A 20,923-nucleotide genomic window follows, 5' to 3' on the forward strand; every position below is an offset into this window, starting at 1 on the left:
GTTAATGCAAATTATGAATATTTAACAGTGGATGTAGGAATAAATGGCCGTGTTTCCGATGGTGGCGTTTTAGAACAAACTGATTTTGGAAAGCGTTTATTTAGTTCACAATTACCTTTGCCTCCAAATTCAGGAAATTAAAATAATTTAAATTTTGTTTTTTTAGGGGATGAGGCATTTCCTCTTCAAAGCCATCTCCTGCGTCCTTATCCCCAGACTACTTTGAGTCCCGAGCGTCAATATTTCAATTACCGTCTCTCAAGGGCACGTTTGGTTGTTGAGAATACGTTTGGAATTATGGCAAGTCGGTTTTGTGTATTCTCAACACCAATAAATCTCAAACTCGAATCCATTGATAGTGTAGTTCTTGCCAGCTGTGTTCTACATAATTTTTTACGCAAAAAGGATGCAGCAGCCTACATGCCCCCGGGGTATGTAGACAACATTGGCAGTGATGATTCCGATGTTGTCCCAGGAGTTTGGCGTTGTAGTGATCCACAGTTGCCATCCCTGCCGACACCTCAATCTTTTGGTCGTGTCCGGCATGATGCCATAATCAATCGGGATCGTTTTTGTGATTATTTTAATGCGTCATAATTTTTTTTTATTTTTTCATTATTTTCCAATTTTTTTTTTTATTTTTTTTTTCATTTTTATAATAGAAAAGGCATTTCTGAACATTAGAGTGTGTTAACAAAGTCGGAGAACATTACCTTTTATGTAAACTATATTTTTTAATTAAAACAATGATACAAACATAATTACATTAAAACTTGAAGTAAAGTAAGAAATAACTATCAAAAAACAAAATCACTTTGTTATAAATATATGAATACAAATATATTTATAAAATACATACATTACATGATTTCAAAGCATTACAACTTTATTCTATGTTTCACAAATAAACACTGCCATCACTTCCTTTCACTACAAGGCAGGCTGGAATTTTCACTTCCGGTTTAAAAATCGCATAAACAAACATGTCTGCAAACATGCGAGCAACTGTCTGGGGAGATGCAGAAATCCATCTTCTTGTCACCGAAATGGATGAAAGAGACTATGATTTTCTACTTATATCTGAACGTCCAAGGGAGCATAAAAAAAAAGTTCTACGGAAGATTAAGAAATCGCTTCGGAATAAATTTGGCCTCCACCGCTCAAAAACGCAGATCAGGAAGAAAATGGCTGATCTGAAATATCGTGACAAGCAACGTCTAGCAGCAATTAGAGCACAAATAACACTACTCAAGGTATATTTTAACAATAAATGTTTGGTTTTTTTTATTTTGCCCTTTTTAAAAAATACTATGTGTATAATATCAATCATACATGTGTTTACATAATATGCCATGTTGTTTTTTTTTTTTTTCTAAAAAAAAAAATTTTTTCTCTTTTTTGTGAAAGGATCATCACATGTAGCGGACCAAGGGAGCGCAATAAACAATAATCCAGGAACTTCATCAGAACCAATTCCTGTTTTGGATCCAAATGAGGTTTCAGAGCAAGGTTTGTTTTTATTTTAACTTGCCAGTTTTTTTTTTTTTTAAAAAAGGAAAAAAAAAAATAGTGAACTATTATGTCACTCCCTAGATAACATTGAAGAACATCCTCCTATTGCTGAAACACGTGTTCATGCTGTTGGTTGGACACTCAGCTCTGATTCAGATTCTGCGTCTGTGCAAGTTAGATCAGGTATTTGTTTATTTTGTATAAATTTGGTTGAGATAATGTTTTTTTTTTTTTAAATAAATTTTTTTTTTTTTTTTAAACAGATGATCGACCAAAGCTTGAAGAAGTGTATCAGTCAGCATGCAGATTATACCAGACAGCACAAGATCATGTACAATTGTTAAAAAAATACATGGATGATAATGCATAATTTTGTTTTGCTATTTAAATTTTAAACCGTTTGCAGTCACAACATGTAATGATGTTTTGACCATGTTATTTTTTTGTACATAAGGGCTTAAAATATTTAGAGAATGGGTATTTAAAACTCTATATAATTAAAAAAATTTTGACAAAAAATTTGTTTATTTTTTTTTTTTTTTTAAAGAAAACAACATGACAATTATTTTGTTCTAAACCTAACATTTATTGTGAAATATATACAGCGAAAATTATGTGAGTGTGAAAAAACAAAATATTTACAGTTTGTAGACAAATATTTTCTTTGTCTTATTTTGAATGCAAATTGCGTATCAAAATTAAAAAAAAAAGGAAAGAAAAAAAAATTACCGACGCCTTTTGCTTTTAACTTTTCGAGGTGGTGACAATGCTACAGATTCCCCAAGGGTTGCCACATCAGCAACAACAGATGTATTTTCAGGCAAAAAATCTTCTTTTAATTCTGTAGCCGATGTAAGGCGATTTTCTTGGGCCGCATGTAGGACTTGGGCGATGATTCTTTCGGCATGTAATTTTTGATTCTTTTCCAGTATTTTGCAAACATCATCAACATAATGCGCAAATCCAGATACAGGTGGACGGTCATTTTTCTCAAGTATTGACCGACAAATAGACGCCAACTCGTTTCCACGTGACAATAAAGTTGGTCTTCTCATTCTCCTTGGTAATTGCCTTAACAAAGGTCTTGATGTGGCAGGTGTTTGTTCACACGATGTTACAGATGGATTCTGTGAGCTATTTGTAGTTTCCTGCTCTTGAGAAGTGCTTTCAGTAGCATAATCCTACATTTGTAACAAGAAAAAAAAAAAAAAAGAAAAATTAGAAAGATGTGTGAACACATTAGAGAGATGATACAACATATTTTGGAACTACAATAATGGTAAAAAAAAAAACATGTAACCCTTTTGTGTTGAAAAATGTTTCTGTTGGTTATTTATGTTGGTACATAAAACAAAATTTCCAAAAAAACAAAAGCAGATCATAAAACACCTTAAAAATTGATTATAAAATTAAAAAAAAAGTGTGTAAAGAAACATTTATGAATAAAGGTAAATATACCAATTGTGTCGCTGACTCGCTGCCAATTGCCCCATTTTCTGACTCCTGAATGGAAAGCATACTTGTTGATGACCTTGGAATCTCTTGATCTCTTGTGAAGTCAAGTAGATCAAAATACCACAGCCGTGGGACATAAAGATCGCCAGTCGCAGCCCCTGAACGTCGTGACTCCTCGACTTTATTTAGTTCCTTTTCATATACAGTGCGTATTCCTTGTATTTTTTTCTTGATCACATTTACATCCACAGGCTCATTTGGAAAATGGTTTTTAAATATAGTAATCAGATCCGCATAAGCTGCTTGTTTGATGCGTTTGTTACTATATTCAGGCGATTTAATTTTCCAAAGACAGGTTAATGTGCGATATTTTTCAATGAAATCACGCAAAAATAATTAGTTTTGATGAGCAGTCATCTGTGAAAGATTATATGAGAACATTTTATTTGACACTGTTATAATAAACATGTAATTTTTTAGATTTTTAAAAGAACACAAATGAGAAAAAATAATAACAAACATTATTATGTTTCAAAAAACATAATACACGATAAAACCTACACAAATAACAATAATAAATAAACATGAAAAAAAAAAAAATGTGAACGGCTAAATGACACAATAAAGAAACCATACAAAACCTAATGTTACCCACCTTTGGAGGATAGATACTCTGAATTCGTCAAAAACCAGACCACAAACAAGATTGATGCTAAGGACACACGAGGCAGCAAAGACAGGCGCAGAAGCGAAACTATATATATGGTATGTAACCAATCAACCACATTAGCAGAACTGGATTGAGCAGGTCAGAAGAAGTCAGGGCGTGCAACAATCCAGACAACGTCACGGAGGGCTGTATAGTTTGCCTAATTACGCCCATGCAAAAGACAGATTGACCAAACAAAAACATGTGTGAAGCCTTTTGGACGTCCGCCATGGCCAATCAATATATCGATGAGCGCTTTGAGGTCATTTGACAACACTCAACGTGTGACACATGGACAAATATCTATCAGCGATACAAAAAAAAAAAAAAAAAAGACTTTGCCAAATAAATCGCACGATGGATTGACTCGTGTAAAGCAGGCTTAACAGTTCCAAAATTTTCTCTAGCGCTTTTCTTTCAGCCTCAGGGCGTACCATTACTATTTGCATAGCATAACCTTCTAACGCATTTAATGCCAGCTCTGCTCGTAACGCAGGAGCTAGGTTACACATCCTCATGATACTCTGGACCCTCTCAGCCCAATCCTGTAATGTCATGTTATGCCCGTCGTATCTCGGCATGTGCTGGAGCTCCTACCGGCACATATCCTCTCTCATTCTCCGCGGCTGCCAGGGGAGCAGCACCCAGCATGGAAGTTGCTGATGCGGCAGGGTCATTTCTTTCTCCGCCTCCATCCATGACAGACACTGGATCCTGCCGACTACGCCAAGTAAATGTAATGACCGTAAGTCCGAAGAGAATCTACTGGGTCACAAACTGAGACAGAGGCAGAAATAAACAATGGTTTATTTACTAGGTTGAGAATTAGAGTATGATCCAGAATAAATTATGATTGACTTAGAAACCCCTCAAAGCACCACAACAGTGGAATTAACATACTCAGCTTTTAGCCGGTACCAATGCTCCGATTTCCGAGTTCCCGGGTTATGTATATTACCATAGGAACCGGGAATAAATTCACCTACTCACCAGGTTGAACAAAGAAAAACAATTAACTATAAAGGCAAGATGTGTAAATCCAATTGGGGCACTCTGAGTGAACCTCTGAGATGGAACACTGAGTATAAGTTATCACTACTAATAACAAAGCCTTAAATTTTACCAACGTCTGTTTTACACTAAACAAAGGGATACCCAGGTATCTTAAAGCTATGGTACCGTTAACCTCCATGGAAGTTTCACACAGGCCTGAGGTCCGAGTTCTCTGTATATACAGTTAGGTCCAGAAATATTTGGACAGTGACACAATTTTCGCGAGTCGGGCTCTACATGCCACCACATTGAATTTGAAATGAAACCTCTACAACAGAATTCAAGTGCAGATTGTAACGCTTAATTTGAAGGTTTGAACAAAAATATCTGATAGAAATTGTAGGAATTGTACACATTTCTTTACAAACACTCTACATTTTAGGAGGTCAAAAGTAATTGGACAAATAAACCAAACCCAAACAAAATATTTTTATTTTCAATATTTTGTTGCGAATCCTTTGGAGGCAATCACTGCCTTAAGTCTGGAACCCATGGACATCACCAAACGCTGGGTTTCCTCCTTCTTAATGCTTTGCCAGGACTTTACAGCCGCAGCCTTCAGGTCTTGCTTGTTTGTGGGTCTTTCCGTCTTAAGTCTGGATTTGAGCAAGTGAAATGCATGCTCAATTGGGTTAAGATCTGGTAATTGACTTGACCATTGCAGAATGTTCCACTTTTTTGCACTCATGAACTCCTGGGTAGCTTTGGCTGTATGCTTGGGGTCATTGTCCATCTGTACTATGAAGCGCCGTCCGATCAACTTTGTGGCATTTGGCTGATTCTGGGCTGAAAGTATATCCCGGTACACTTCAGAATTCATCCGGCTACTCTTGTCTGCTGTTATGTCATCAATAAACACAAGTGACCCAGTGCCATTGAAAGCCATGCATGCCCATGCCATCACGTTGCCTCCACCATGTTTTACAGAGGATGTGGTGTGCCTTGGATCATGTGCCGTTCCCTTTCTTCTCCAAACTTTTTTCTTCCCATCATTCTGGTACAGGTTGATCTTTGTCTCATCTGTCCATAGAATACTTTTCCAGAACTGAGCTGGCTTCATGAGGTGTTTTTCAGCAAATTTAACTCTGGCCTGTCTATTTTTGAAATTGATGAATGGTTTGCATCTAGATGTGAACCCTTTGTATTTACTTTCATGGAGTCTTCTCTTTACTGTTGACTTAGAGACAGATACACCTACTTTACTGAGAGTGTTCTGGACTTCAGTTGATGTTGTGAACGGGTTTTTCTTCACCAAAGAAAGTATGCGGCGATCATCCACCACTGTTGTCATCCGTGGACGCCCAGGCCTTTTTGAGTTCCCAAGCTCACCAGTCAATTCCTTTTTTCTCAGAATGTACCCGACTGCTGATTTTGCTACTCCAAGCATGTCTGCTATATCTCTGATGGATTTTTTCTTTTTTTTCAGCCTCAGGATGTTCTGCTTCACCTCAATTGAGAGTTCCTTAGACCACATGTTGTCTGGTCACAGCAACAGCTTCCAAATGCAAAACCACACACCTGTAATCAACCCCAGACCTTTAAACTACTTCATTTATTACAGGTTAACGAGGGAGACGACTTCAGAGTTAATTGCAGCCCTTAGAGTCCCTTGTCCAATTACTTTTGGTCCCTTGAAAAAGAGGAGGCTATGCATTACAGAGCTATGATTCCTAAACCCTTTCTCCGATTTGGATGTGAAAACTCTCATATTGCAGCTGGGAGTGTGCACTTTCAGCCCATATTATATATATAATTGTATTTCTGAACATGTTTTTATAAACAGCTAAAATAACAAAACTTGTGTCACTGTCCAAATATTTCTGGACCTAACTGTAATTCCAAAGAAGGAAGAAAAAGGAAATCCAAAAATCTCCTTCTTGCTCTAAGGATGTCTTCACCCCAGTCCTGGCACGCAGGGACCCCGGACTTAGTCAATATTATCCAATTACTCCACACAGAACACGATCTTAGGTCTACAGCTCTGTAGTAATCCTCAGACAGAACACAGGCTTCCTTAGTCCAGATAACAGCCCTCAGCCCAGGAATTTGGAGCTACTTTATATCACACAACGCGGTCCAATTCCTTCAGCACCACTCCTGGTTTGTGTGTGGTCATTGATCAGGAGTTCTGTAAACTCTGCTGCGTCACACAGCTGTCTCCCTCAACCAGCCCCAGCTCAGTACTCTCCCTCTGAGGTAACTCCAGCACCTACAGGGTCTCTGACCCAAAACTCTGCTGATCAGTGCAGGCAGGCAGAACTCACGGGGTCCAACTGCACTGCTGACACAATCCCATTTCAGACTCTCACAGGAGTATAAAGAAGAGTGGGATTCAGGGAGGTTAGCTAAACAGGGACAATTAGCTTGTGTGACCTCTGTGTGAGGGGGAAGTGGGAGGGAAGTGAGGTAGGAATTGTGTCAAGAGGGTAATGAGAGATAAGAGGTGTGAGAGGAGATTATGATATGAGAGAAGTATATCATGACTGGCTTAGGGAGTGGGAGTGGGTCAAGATGCTGCCAATTCAAAATACTCAGGGGATTCTCTAAACTTCAACCAGGGGGGCCAGGTGAGACTAAAATTCTCTTGAGAATGATAATCTAAGGCTATGTGTCCACGTTGCTTTTTACCTGCTTTTTACCTGCTTTTTTGCTGCTTTTTCAACTGCAGCGTTTAATGCCAAAATGGATGTGTTCTGCTTTTCAAGCAAAGTCTATGGGAATTATGGTTTCTTGTGCCCACTATGCAGTTCAAACTGCTGCCTTTTTCTGGCAGAAACTAAGGCAAAAACTCTGCTTTGCAGTTCAAAACGCAAATGGCAAAAACAATTGACATGTCAATTGTTTTTGCCATTTGGGATTTGCACTGCAAAGCTGAGTTTTTGTCCAAAGTTCTGCCAGAAAAAGGCGCAGTTTGAACTGCATAGTGGGCACAAGAAACCCAAATTCACATAGACTTTGCTTGAAAAGCAGAACACATCCATTTTGGCATTAAACGCTGCAGTTGAAAAAGCAGCAAAAAAGCAGGTAAAAAGCAGGTAAAAAGCAACGTGGACACATAGCCTAAGGCTGCCAGCTCTTTGATGTAATATATCTGGTCAATTCAGAGCATCCAATTTTGGATAGTGGGTAGAGTTGAGCGCGGTTCGTGGTTCGTGGTTCTCCAGTTCTAGGCTCGAGTGATTTTGGGGCATGTTCTAGATCGAACTAGAACTCGAGCTTTTTGCAAAAGCTCGATAGTTCTAGAAACGTTCGAGAACGGTTCTAGCAGCCAAAAAACAGCTAAATCATAGCTTGGTTTCTGCTGTAATAGTGTAAGTCACTCTGTGAATCAAACTATTATCACATTTCAGTGTATAGTGTGCGTGAACAGCGCCTTCAGATCACTGCTGTTTCTATAATGGCGATTTTTTTTCTTGTCTTCCTTCCCTAAGCGCGCGCGTCTTGTGGGGCGGGCCAGCATGTCAGCCAATCACAGACACACACACAGCTAAGTGGACTTTGAGCCAGAGAAGCAACGGCATGTGTGATAGGATCTGCATGTCACATGTCCCTGCATTATAAAACCGGACATTTTCTTCACGGACGCCATTATCTGCCTTCTGCGTCTTTGGTGTCAGACATCACTGTCGCAGCTCCGTCTTGAGTCCTATCGCTGATACAGCTGTATGCGCTGCATACACAGCGTTAGACAGCATAGGGAGAGCACTTTATAGCAGTCCTTTTAAGGGCTCAAACCGGCAGGGTCAGAGTTAAGGTGACAGGTCCTGAAAACAGCGCCAGCGTCTGTGCAGCCAAGGTCAGGGATTTCCTCCCTGCATTTCACCATTAGGAGGGAATAGAAAGGCAGGCTTCCATTCCTCTACCCAGAGCACCACAATCCTGCCACTGTACCCTCTTGTCCTCTGCACACTCCAACTCATAACTAAGCCATTATACTAGCAAACACTCAGTGTACCTAGTGGCATCCTATCTGTGGCTATTGGACTTTGCTATAGTCCCACTAGTGCAAAGACATTTGCAGAGCACGTCTGCCTGCATTGCACACTACAACTAATTATAACTAAGCCATTATACTAGCAAACACTCAGTGTACCTAGTGGCATCCTATACGTGGCTATTGGACTTTGCTATAGTCCCACTAGTGCCAAGACATTTGCAGAGCGCATCTGCCTGCGTTGCACACTCCAACTAATTATAACTAAGCCATTATACTAGCAAACACTTAGTGTACCTAGTGGCATCCTATACGTGGCTATTGGACTTTGCTATAGTCCCACTAGTGCCAAGACATTTGCAGAGCGCATCTGCCTGCGTTGCACACTCCAACTAATTATAACTAAGCCATTATACTAGCACACACTCAGTGTACCTAGTGGCATCCTATACGTGGCTATTGGACTTTGCTATAGTCCCACTAGTGCCAAGACATTTGCAGAGCGCATCTGCCTGCGTTGCACACTCCAACTAATTATAACTAAGCCATTATACTAGCACACACTCAGTGTACCTAGTGGCATCCTATACGTGGCTATTGGACTTTGCTATAGTCCCACTAGTGCCAAGACATTTGCAGAGCACATCTGCCTGCGTTGCACACTCCAACTAATTATAACTAAGCCATTATACTAGCACACACTCAGTGTACCTAGTGGCATCCTATACGTGGCTATTGGACTTTGCTATAGTCCCACTAGTGCCAAGACATTTGCAGAGCGCATCTGCCTGCGTTGCACACTCCAACTAATTATAACTAAGCCATTATACTAGCAAACACTTAGTGTACCTAGTGGCATCCTATACGTGGCTATTGGACTTTGCTATAGTCCCACTAGTGCCAAGACATTTGCAGAGCGCATCTGCCTGCGTTGCACACTACAACTAATTATAACTAAGCCATTATACTAGCACACACTCAGTGTACCTAGTGGCATCCTATACGTGGCTATTGGACTTTGCTATAGTCCCACTAGTGCCAAGACATTTGCAGAGCGCATCTGCCTGCGTTGCACACTCCAACTAATTATAACTAAGCCATTATACTAGCAAACACTTAGTGTACCTAGTGGCATCCTATACGTGGCTATTGGACTTTGCTATAGTCCCACTAGTGCCAAGACATTTGCAGAGCGCATCTGCCTGCGTTGCACACTCCAACTAGTTATAACTAAGCCATTATACTAGCACACACTCAGTGTACCTAGTGGCATCCTATACGTGGCTATTGGACTTTGCTATAGTCCCACTAGTGCCAAGACATTTGCAGAGCGCATCTGCCTGCGTTGCACACTCCAACTAATTATAACTAAGCCATTATACTAGCAAACACTTAGTGTACCTAGTTGCATCCTATACGTGGCTATTGGACTTTGCTATAGTCCCACTAGTGCCAAGACATTTGCAGAGCGCATCTGCCTGCGTTGCACACTCCAACTAATTATAACTAAGCCATTATACTAGCACACACTCAGTGTACCTAGTGGCATCCTATACGTGGCTATTGGACTTTGCTATAGTCCCACTAGTGCCAAGACATTTGCAGAGCGCATCTGCCTGCGTTGCACACTCCAACTAATTATAACTAAGCCATTATACTAGCACACACTCAGTGTACCTAGTGGCATCCTATACGTGGCTATTGGACTTTGCTATAGTCCCACTAGTGCCAAGACATTTGCAGAGCGCATCTGCCTGCGTTGCACACTCCAACTAATTATAACTAAGCCATTATACTAGCACACACTCAGTGTACCTAGTGGCATCCTATACGTGGCTATTGGACTTTGCTATAGTCCCACTAGTGCCAAGACATTTGCAGAGCGCATCTGCCTGCGTTGCACACTCCAACTAATTATAACTAAGCCATTATACTAGCAAACACTTAGTGTACCTAGTGGCATCCTATACGTGGCTATTGGACTTTGCTATAGTCCCACTAGTGCCAAGACATTTGCAGAGCGCATCTGCCTGCGTTGCACACTCCAACTAATTATAACTAAGCCATTATATTAGCACACACTCAGTGTACCTAGTGGCATCCTATACGTGGCTATTGGACTTTGCTATAGTCCCACTAGTGCCAAGACATTTGCAGAGCGCATCTGCCTGCGTTGCACACTCCAACTAATTATAACTCAGCCATTATACTAGCAAACACTTAGTGTACCTAGTGGCATCCTATACGTGGCTATTGGACTTTGCTATAGTCCCACTAGTGCCAAGACATTTGCAGAGCGCATCTGCCTGCGTTGCACACTCCAACTAATTATAACTAAGCCATTATACTAGCACACACTCAGTGTACCTAGTGGCATCCTATACGTGGCTATTGGACTTTGCTATAGTCCCACTAGTGCCAAGACATTTGCAGAGCGCATCTGCCTGCGTTGCACACTCCAACTAATTATAACTAAGCCATTATACTAGCACACACTCAGTGTACCTAGTGGCATCCTATACGTGGCTATTGGACTTTGCTATAGTCCCACTAGTGCCAAGACATTTGCAGAGCGCATCTGCCTGCGTTGCACACTCCAACTAATTATAACTAAGCCATTATACTAGCACACACTCAGTGTACCTAGTGGCATCCTATACGTGGCTATTGGACTTTGCTATAGTCCCACTAGTGCCAAGACATTTGCAGAGCGCATCTGCCTGCGTTGCACACTCCAACTAATTATAACTAAGCCATTATACTAGCACACACTCAGTGTACCTAGTGGCATCCTATACGTGGCTATTGGACTTTGCTATAGTCCCACTAGTGCCAAGACATTTGCAGAGCGCATCTGCCTGCGTTGCACACTCCAACTAATTATAACTAAGCCATTATACTAGCACACACTCAGTGTACCTAGTGGCATCCTATACGTGGCTATTGGACTTTGCTATAGTCCCACTAGTGCCAAGACATTTGCAGAGCGCATCTGCCTGCGTTGCACACTCCAACTAATTATAACTAAGCCATTATACTAGCACACACTCAGTGTACCTAGTGGCATCCTATACGTGGCTATTGGACTTTGCTATAGTCCCACTAGTGCCTAGACATTTGCAGAGCGCATCTGCCTGCGTTGCACACTCCAACTAATTATAACTAAGCCATTATACTAGCAAACACTCAGTGTACCTAGTGGCATCCTTTACGTGGCTATTGGACTTTGCTTTAGTCCCACTAGTGCCAAGACATTTGCAGCACGTCTGCCTGCGTTGCACACTCCAACTAATTATAACTAAGTTACATTGTCAGGGATATTTATTCTTTATTATTCTGCTGTTAATAAAGCTAGACCACCACTGCAATCTTCACCACCTCTCAATTTTTACTACCACATTTTCAGTCCACAATCTTGTCGCAATCAACATGAGTGGCAAAATGACAGATGCTGGTGGAAAGGGGAAGAGGCGTGGTGGAAAAGGCAAAAAAGATTTTGTCAGTGGGGAAGGTGGCAAAGCTCCATTATCATCTGCTGCAGATAGACCATCTACTAGCAAAAGTAAGATGTCTACTACTTATTGTGGACAATCCGATGTGCTCCCTTTTTTACGGACACGAACAAGAGGAACAAAGGTAGATGATGGGCAAAAAAGGAAAATGCTTGAATGGATCTCAAGTGGTCCAACAAGTGCCCTCTCAGCCACTTCAAGTACCGCATCCAAAAAACACCAGTCCTCTGAGTTGTCATCCCAATCACACTTGATTTCTCCCAGCTCTGAAGTCTCCATCAGCCCTGCACAGTATGGTGGAACTGAGATGGCTGAGTCTGCAGAGCTGTTCAGTCACACTATAGCCTGGGAATCAGAGGTCTGCTCCCAAGCTACAGTGAGTACAGAACAGGAAATGGTCTGCAGTGATGCCCAGAACCTTTGTGACTCTGATTCAGGCCGTGAGGACCAAGTTTCTGAGCATAATGTTGACCCTTTGTCACAAACTGTAACACCTGTGGTTATAGACAATGAGGAACATACTGATGAAGATGAGACGCAGATACCCGATTGGGATGACAACTTAAATATTCGGTCAGGGCAAGAAGAGGCTCAGTCTGAGGGGGAGGGGAGTGCAAACACAACAATTGATGATGACGTTCTAGATCCCACCTACTGTCAACCCCCAGTCAGGCACTCGAGGAGGTCAACAGAGGCGGTGGAGGAGGATGCAACCGACGACGAAGTTACCTTGCGCCTTCCTGGACAGAGTCGGAGCACTGGTAGCACGTCTACAACTGCATCCTCAGCCACCACTCTGCCTATGAGCATTATTCGGGGTGGATCAACAGGTCGCATGGCCTCTAAGCCTTGCCTAGCCTGGTCCTTTTTTCACATCGAAAAAGATCGCCCAACTCATGTGATATGTAACATTTGTCATGATTCTGTTAGTAGAGGTCAAAACCTCAGCAGTTTGACAACTTCTTCCATGAATCGTCACATGACTAAATATCATAAGTCCCGGTGGGAAGCTCACCGTGCTGCAATGCGGCCTAGCGGAGCGAACCATCCACCGCCCGCCCCTTCCAGTGCATCCGCGCGCTCTTCATCTTCTAGGACTGTGGGGACAGCTGTCACACCTGTTTTTCCACGCAAAACTTCCACCACTGTAACCGCAACAGGCAGTTTGCTTGTAAGGTCGTCAGTTGGTTTGGAAGGGGAAACAAGTGAGTGTGTACAGCTCTCTCAGACATCGATAGCACCAACGTTGGATGAAGGCAAAATCATGTCTCCGCCTGCACTTTCCTCACAAACCTGCATTTTTCCAGGGACACCCTACTCAACACCGTCTACACACAGCAGCCAGATCTCTGTCCCTCAGATGTGGTCAAATAAAAGGCCACTTCCTCCGACCCATGACAAAGCTAAGAGGTTGACTCTATCACTCTGTAAGCTGTTGGCTACCGAAATGCTGCCTTTCCGCCTAGTGGACACACAGGATTTTAGAGACCTTATGTCTGTCGCTGTGCCCCAGTACCAGATGCCTAGTCGCCACTACTTCTCTAAGAAAGGTGTGCCCGCGCTACACCAGCATGTCGCACACAACATCACCGCTTCCTTGAGAAACTCTGTGTGTGAACGGGTGCATTTCACCACCGATACTTGGACCAGTAAGCATGGACAGGGACGTTACATGTCACTGACTGGGCACTGGGTAACTATGGTGATAGATGGTGAAGGGTCTGCTGCACAAGTCTTGCCGTCCCCACGACTTGTGTGTCAATCCTCTGTCTGTCCAAGTTCCGCCACTGCTTCTGCATCCTCCACCTCATCTGGGTCCTCCACCTCCGCCCCAAGCCTGCCTGGTCAGGCCACCAGCGTTCTCACTGCGCAGAAGGAATCACGCACCCCTCATTACTATGCTGGCAGCAGAGCGCAACGGCATCAGGCGGTCTTTAGCTTGACATGTCTTGGTAATAAGAGTCACACAGCTGAGGAGTTGTGGTCAGCTCTGCGGTCCGAGTTTAATAAATGGTTGTCTCCACTCAACCTGCAGCCTGGTAAGGCCGTGTGCGACAATGCTGCAAACCTGGGTGCGGCCCTTCGCCTGGGCAAGGTGACACACGTACCTTGTATGGCTCACGTGTTGAACCTTGTCGTGCAGCAATTTTTAACACACTATCCCGGCCTAGATGGCCTTCTGAACAGGGCACGAAAACTGTCTGCTCACTTCCGCCTTTCAAGCGCCGCAGCTGAGCGACTTGCATCGCTCCAGAAGTCTTTCGGCCTGCCGGTTCATCGCCTGAAATGCGATGTGGCGACACACTGGAATTCAACTCTCCACATGTTACAGCGACTGTGGCAGCACCGCAGAGCCCTGGTGCAATACGTCATGACGTATAGCCTGGGCCAACGAGATGCAGAGGTGGGGCAGATCACCCTGATGGAGTGGTTTTAGATCAAGGACCTATGCACCCTTCTGCACAGTTTCGACATGGCGACGAATATGTTTAGCGCTGACAATGCCATTATCAGCATGACGATTCCAGTCATTTACATGCTGGAGCACACGCTAAACACTATTCGGAGTCAGGGGGTGGGACAACATGAAGGGGAGGAACTACAGGAGGATTCATATGCGCAAGGGACAACAACATCACCAAGGTCCAGACGTTCATCATCACCAACGCAGCAGGCATGGGACCAAGGGGGACAGGGATCGACAAGGGCGCATAGTAGCAGGCGAAATGTTGAGCAAGGTGCAGGAGAACATGAAGAAATGGAGGACGAACTGTCCATGGACATGGAAGACTCAGCGGATGAGGGAGACCTTGGTCAAATTTCAGTTGAAAGAGGTTGGGGTCAGATGTCAGAGGAAGAAAGAACGGGTAGCACCTCTATGCCACAAACACAGCGTGGACTTGGTCCGCATGGCTGCGCAAGACACATGAGTGCCTTTTTGTTGCACTACCTCCAACATGACAGTCGTATTGTCAAAATTAGAAGTGATGATGACTACTGGATTGCCACACTATTAGATCCCCGGTACAAGTCCAAATTTTGTGACATAATTCCAGCCATAGAAAGGGACGCACGTATGCAGGAGTATCAGCAGAAGCTGTTACTAGATCTTAGCTCGGCTTTTCCACCAAACAACCGTGCAGGTGCAGGGAGTGAATCTCCCAGTTGTAACTTGACAAACATGGGACGGTCTCGTCATCTTCAACAGTCTACCCGTACCAGTAGGACCGTATCTGGTGCCGGTAACAGCAATTTTATGGAATCTTTTCATAATTTTTTTAGACCCTCTTTTGCAAGGCCACCAGAGACAACAAGTCTGACACATAGTCAACGGCTGGAGAGGATGATACAGGAGTATCTCCAAATGAACATCGATGCCATGCCTGTGCAACTGGAGCCTTGCTCCTTTTGGGCTTCAAACCTAGAAAAATGGCCAGAGCTCGCAACTTACGCCTTGGAGATTTTGTCGTGTCCAGCTGCCAGCGTTGTCTCTGAACGTGTATTCAGTGCTGCTGGGTGTGTGCTGACAGATAAGCGCACGCGTCTGTCCAGTGACAATGTGGACAGACTGACGTTCATCAAAATGAACAAGTCATGGATCCAGAAGGAATTTACTACCCCTGTGTCATCCTGGGGAGAGTAAATGCTTGTTGATTTGGAATGTGCTTGATGCAAATCAAAACATCCTGTTTGCAACTAGGGCACAAGTGCTGCCACTGAATGGGTGGGTGTGTGGGGCCCAATTTTTGGAAAAAAAGGGAGACTCCGCTTGGAGTAACCCTTGCTTACATTGTTTTTAAAAGAAGCCAAGATGAACAGAGCTGGGATCAGGAAAGACTTTGCTACCTACCCCGGTGTCATCCTGGGGACGGATAAGAATGACGTATTTTTGAATGTGCTTGATGCAAATCTAGCTGTGAAGTGTACAACTGGGGCACAACTGCTGCCACTGAATGGGTGGGTGTGTGGGGCCCAATTTTTGGAAAAAAAGGGAGACTCTGCTTGGAGTAACCCTTGCTTGCTGTGTTTTTAAAAGAAGCCAAGATGAACAGAGCTGGGATCAGGAAAGACTTTGCTACCTAACCCGGTGTCATCCTGGGGACGGATAAGAATGACGTATTTTTGAATGTGCTTGATGCAAATCTAGCTGTGAAGTGTACAACTAGGGCACAACTGCTGCCACTGAAGGGGTGGGTGTGTGTGGGGCCCAATTTTTGGAAAAAAGGGAGACTCCGCTTGGAGTAACCCTTGCTTACATTGTTTTTAAAAGAAGCCAAGATGAACAGAGCTGGGATCAGGAAAGACTTTGCTACCTACCCCGGTGTCATCCTGGGGACGGATAAGAATGACGTATTTTTGAATTTGCTTGATGCAAATCTAGCTGTGAAGTGTACAACTGGGGCACAACTGCTGCCACTGAATGGGTGGGTGTGTGGGGCCCAATTTTTGGAAAAAAAGGGAGACTCCGCTTGGAGTAACCCTTGCTTGCTGTGTTTTTAAAAGAAGCCAAGATGAACAGAGCTGGGATCAGGAAAGACTTTGCTACCTACCCCGGTGTCATCCTGGGGACGGAAAAGAATGACGTATTTTTGAATGTGCTTGATGCAAATCTAGCTGTGAAGTGTACAACTGGGGCACAACTGCTGCCACTGAATGGATGGGTGTGTGGGGCCCAATTTTTGGAAAAAAAGGGAGACTCCGCTTGGAGTAACCCTTGCTTGATGTGTTTTTAAAAGAAGCCAAGATGAACAGAGCTGGGATCAGGAAAGACTTTGCTACCTACCCCGGTGTCATCCTGGGGACGGATAAGAATGACGTATTTTTGAATGTGCTTGATGCAAATCTAGCTGTGAAGTGTACAACTGGGGCACAACTGCTGCCACTGAATGGGTGGGTGTGTGGGGCCCAATTTTTGGAAAAAAAGGGAGACTCCGCTTGGAGTAACCCTTGCTTGATGTGTTTTTAAAAGAAGCCAAGATGAACAGAGCTGGGATCAGGAAAGACTTTGCTACCTACCCCGGTGTCATCCTGGGGACGGATAAGAATGGCGTATTTTTGAATGTGCTTGATGCAAATGTAGCTGTGAAGTGTACAACTAGGGCACAACTGCTGCCACTGAAGGGGTGGGTGTGTGTGGGGCCCAATTTTTGGAAAAAAGGGAGACTCCGCTTGGAGTAACCCTTGCTTACATTGTTTTTAAAAGAAGCCAAGATGAACAAGTCATGGGTCAGCAAAGACTTTGCTACCTACCCCGGTGTCATCCTGGGGATGGATAAGAATGGCGTATTTTTGAATGTGCTTGATGCAAATGTAGCTGTGAAGTGTACAACTAGGGCACAACTGCTGCCACTGAAGGGGTGGGTGTGTGTGGGGCCCAATTTTTGGAAAAAAGGGAGACTCCGCTTGGAGTAACCCTTGCTTGATGTGTTTTTAAAAGAAGCCAAGATGAACAGAGCTGGGATCAGGAAAGACTTTGCTACCTACCCCGGTGTCATCCTGGGGACGGATAAGAATGACGTATTTTTGAATGTGCTTGATGCAAATCTAGCTGTGAAGTGTACAACTAGGGCACAACTGCTGCCACTGAAGGGGTGGGTGTGTGTGGGGCCCAATTTTTGGAAAAAAGGGAGACTCCGCTTGGAGTAACCCTTGCTTACATTGTTTTTAAAAGAAGCCAAGATGAACAGAGCTGGGATCAGGAAAGACTTTGCTACCTACCCCGGTGTCATCCTGGGGACGGATAAGAATGGCGTATTTTTGAATGTGCTTGATGCAAATGTAGCTGTGAAGTGTACAACTAGGGCACAACTGCTGCCACTGAAGGGGTGGGTGTGTGTGGGGCCCAATTTTTGGAAAAAAGGGAGACTCCGCTTGGAGTAACCCTTGATTGCTGTGTTTTTTATAAATGATCCAAGCTGCACAGAGCTGGGATCAGGAAAGACTTAGCTACCTACCCTGGTGTCATCCTGGGGACGGTTAATTATGGCGTATTTTTGAATGTGCTTGATGCAAATCTAGCTGTGAAGTGTGCAACTGGGGCACAAGTGCTACCACTGAAGGGGTGGGTGTGTGTGTGGCCCAATTTTTGGAAAAAAGGGAGACTCCGCTTGGAGTCACCTTGCGGTGTTTTACATGATTTTAGAAGGGCGTGCCATGCCTATATCTGTGTGTCCTCCTCTTTTTCCTTGTCCAGCTGTTTTGTTTTCGCATGAGTATATGTCCTTGTCACTTTCCAATGTGTTTGAGTTGTTTGTAACCTTTAGGACACCTTTGAGGGTGTTTTCTAGGTGTTTTTCTGTGTTTGTGATTGCCTGCCATTGTTTCCTATGCAGTTCGAGTTCGGTTCGTCGAACGTTCGACGAACCGAACTCGAACGGGAGGTCCGTTCGGCGAACCAACCTCGAGCCGAACCGCGACCGGTTCGCTCATCTCTAATAGTGGGTATGCTTGTCGAGCGCCAAAGGGAAGGGATGAGCAATTTGGCCGCTGCTAGTAGGAATAGGAGGAGAGTTTTGTTCAGAGTGTTTTGCGGATTGCTGACCAAGTTCAGGAAGCTTAGGCTGGGTTGGAGATTAAAGGTCAGTTTACAAATTTGCTTGATGTACGTGAGCACATATTTCCAATAGAGTTGTAACTGGTCACACAGCTACCAGATGTAGAAGTACGTGCCTCGTACTTTATTGCACCACCAACATGTCTCTGAAGAGGAAGGGAACCATGGTTTGGTTTGAGAAGGTGATACATACCATCTGGTGACTATTTTGTATGAGTTTTCCTGTTCATTCACACAATGTGATGGGCCAAAGGATCTCTTTTAAATTTGGATCAGATCTCCCTCTGTAAAATTCCTGCCTAGATCTTTTTCCCCTGATGCCTTTTTTATATCGTATTTTTGAAGCAGCGTTTTTTTTGTCTCTGTTAAAAGCTGTTTTGTTTTTGAAACGTCCTGAAATTGATATTGTGAGGGACAGATTACATGTTTTTTGTCATAAAATCATAGAATTGTTGAGTTGGAAGGGACCTCAAGAGCCATTGAGTCCATTGAGGTTTTCCTAAGTTATCCCATTGTTATGTTAATCTAGCTTTCGCTTGAAGATTTTTATTGATGGAGAGCCCACTAGCTCCCATAGTAGCCTGTTCCACTCTCTGACTGCCCTCACTATCAGAAAGTTTTTTCTGTCTAATCTGATAGAATCATAGAAGATTGTGTATTTCTGCCATGTAAATAAAAGAAAAATGCACGTGTCTTTTACCTGCAGATTTTTCCGCATCTAATGCAAGTCTATCAGGACAATTAGCATACCCGCAAGAGAAATTAACATGAAACAACTTGAAAACAAAAACCATCAAAAGTGAGTTTATGCAGCATAACAAAGAAGCACAGTGGATATGAGATCTTTATTAACTGAACAGTCATTTATCATAAGTGTAGTATATGCAGGTATATGGAAAATTAAGGCACAAAGGGAAGCACTAAGTTCTAATCTGTGTCTGTAGTGTCCTGAGATATATATACAGTAGTAATCAGAGGTGATGGAACATAAATCGTATTGATTACCAGCACACTCCAAGATACTGGATCACCATTTGGATCTTATAGCATGACTGCTTTTGGGGACTTATTGAAATGTCAACATCGGAAGCCCCCCTTGTATGCCCACTCTCACTAAGCAATCATCCCATAGGACCTCCATACAGAATGGGATTCACTGGATGGGGTCCACAAACTAGTCCTGCTGACATACAGTAACTGTATAATTAGGAGCCACCATAAGCTTTACCTAGAAAATGTTTACGGACAGGTGAGTGCAAGTTTGTGTATTTCTAAATCCATTGATCTGCTTGCTGTATGCCACCTCTGTAATTTCATCTGTGCATCTAGACATAAGCAAAAGTTAAGATGCATCCTCTTATATTGTAATAAATTGTCAGTAGTGAATCAAAATATTTAAATTATAATTTTTGACCATAAATATTTTCTTATTTTATATGTATTAATGGCAAGTATAAAGAAAGAGAATGCTAGTGAAATATCAAATAAACGTTATTTTTATCTTACAACTCCTATTGTTTTCAATATTAAACAGAAATGTCAATTCTATTTTTTTTTAGAAATAACAATGCAGGTGTTTATATAGTTAGATATATGCACAGGTACCCTTTTTTATTATATATCCGTGTCGTGGGAGACTGCAAGATGGGTCAGCCTTCTTTTTGCTCCCAGTCCACATATGGGAGCCAGTGGGAGGTGAGTGCACAGCTCCTCTCACTGTGTGCTGGCGCTGTGTGGTGGCTGCTGTTGTGGTGGTGTCGTGTCGGTGGGGCAGCGCGGCCTGGAGCCTTGGGGGCTTCGCCTTGCAGCATGGGTGCTGTGAGGCACCAGGTCGCCTGCCCTGCTGGCGCGTTGTCGCTGCAGCAGTGGTCAGTGCACAGTGCCGCACAAAAAGGTTCAGGTTAGGGACCCACTCAAGAGGTTTGCCGTGACGTGGCAGTGGGCTTAATACAATCTGATCAGAATGCTAACAAAAGAACCTCATGTTCTATTTAATTTTTTGCCTAGCGGCTTTAGATCATTGTATTTTTGGGATGTGCGATCCATGTCTTTTTCTTTATAGTGTGTTATACAACATTCTATCCCCCTCTTCTTTTTGCTTGGATCTGCACTCTCCCCATTTGGCACAGGTGATTTTAATCAGCAAGAGACTGCAAGAGGGGTCAGCCTTCTTTTTGCTCCCAGTCCACATATGG

The 20,923-nt window shown here is 43.2% G+C and overlaps 1 long non-coding RNA gene across 1 annotated transcript; it reads left to right on the plus strand.

Annotated features, from left to right (window-relative positions):
• The first annotated feature begins 1,410 nt into the window (after positions 1 to 1,410).
• On the plus strand, positions 1,411 to 1,845 carry LOC142290797 (uncharacterized). Its single transcript, XR_012750385.1, has 3 exons — positions 1,411 to 1,509; positions 1,594 to 1,695; positions 1,776 to 1,845. It is a non-coding gene; the product is annotated as an uncharacterized LOC142290797 (long non-coding RNA).
• Positions 1,846 to 20,923: the final 19,078 nt, after the last annotated feature.

This window comes from Anomaloglossus baeobatrachus, chromosome 1, assembly GCF_048569485.1.
Source record: "Anomaloglossus baeobatrachus isolate aAnoBae1 chromosome 1, aAnoBae1.hap1, whole genome shotgun sequence".
In the NCBI taxonomy this organism is placed as follows: domain Eukaryota; kingdom Metazoa; phylum Chordata; class Amphibia; order Anura; family Aromobatidae; genus Anomaloglossus; species Anomaloglossus baeobatrachus.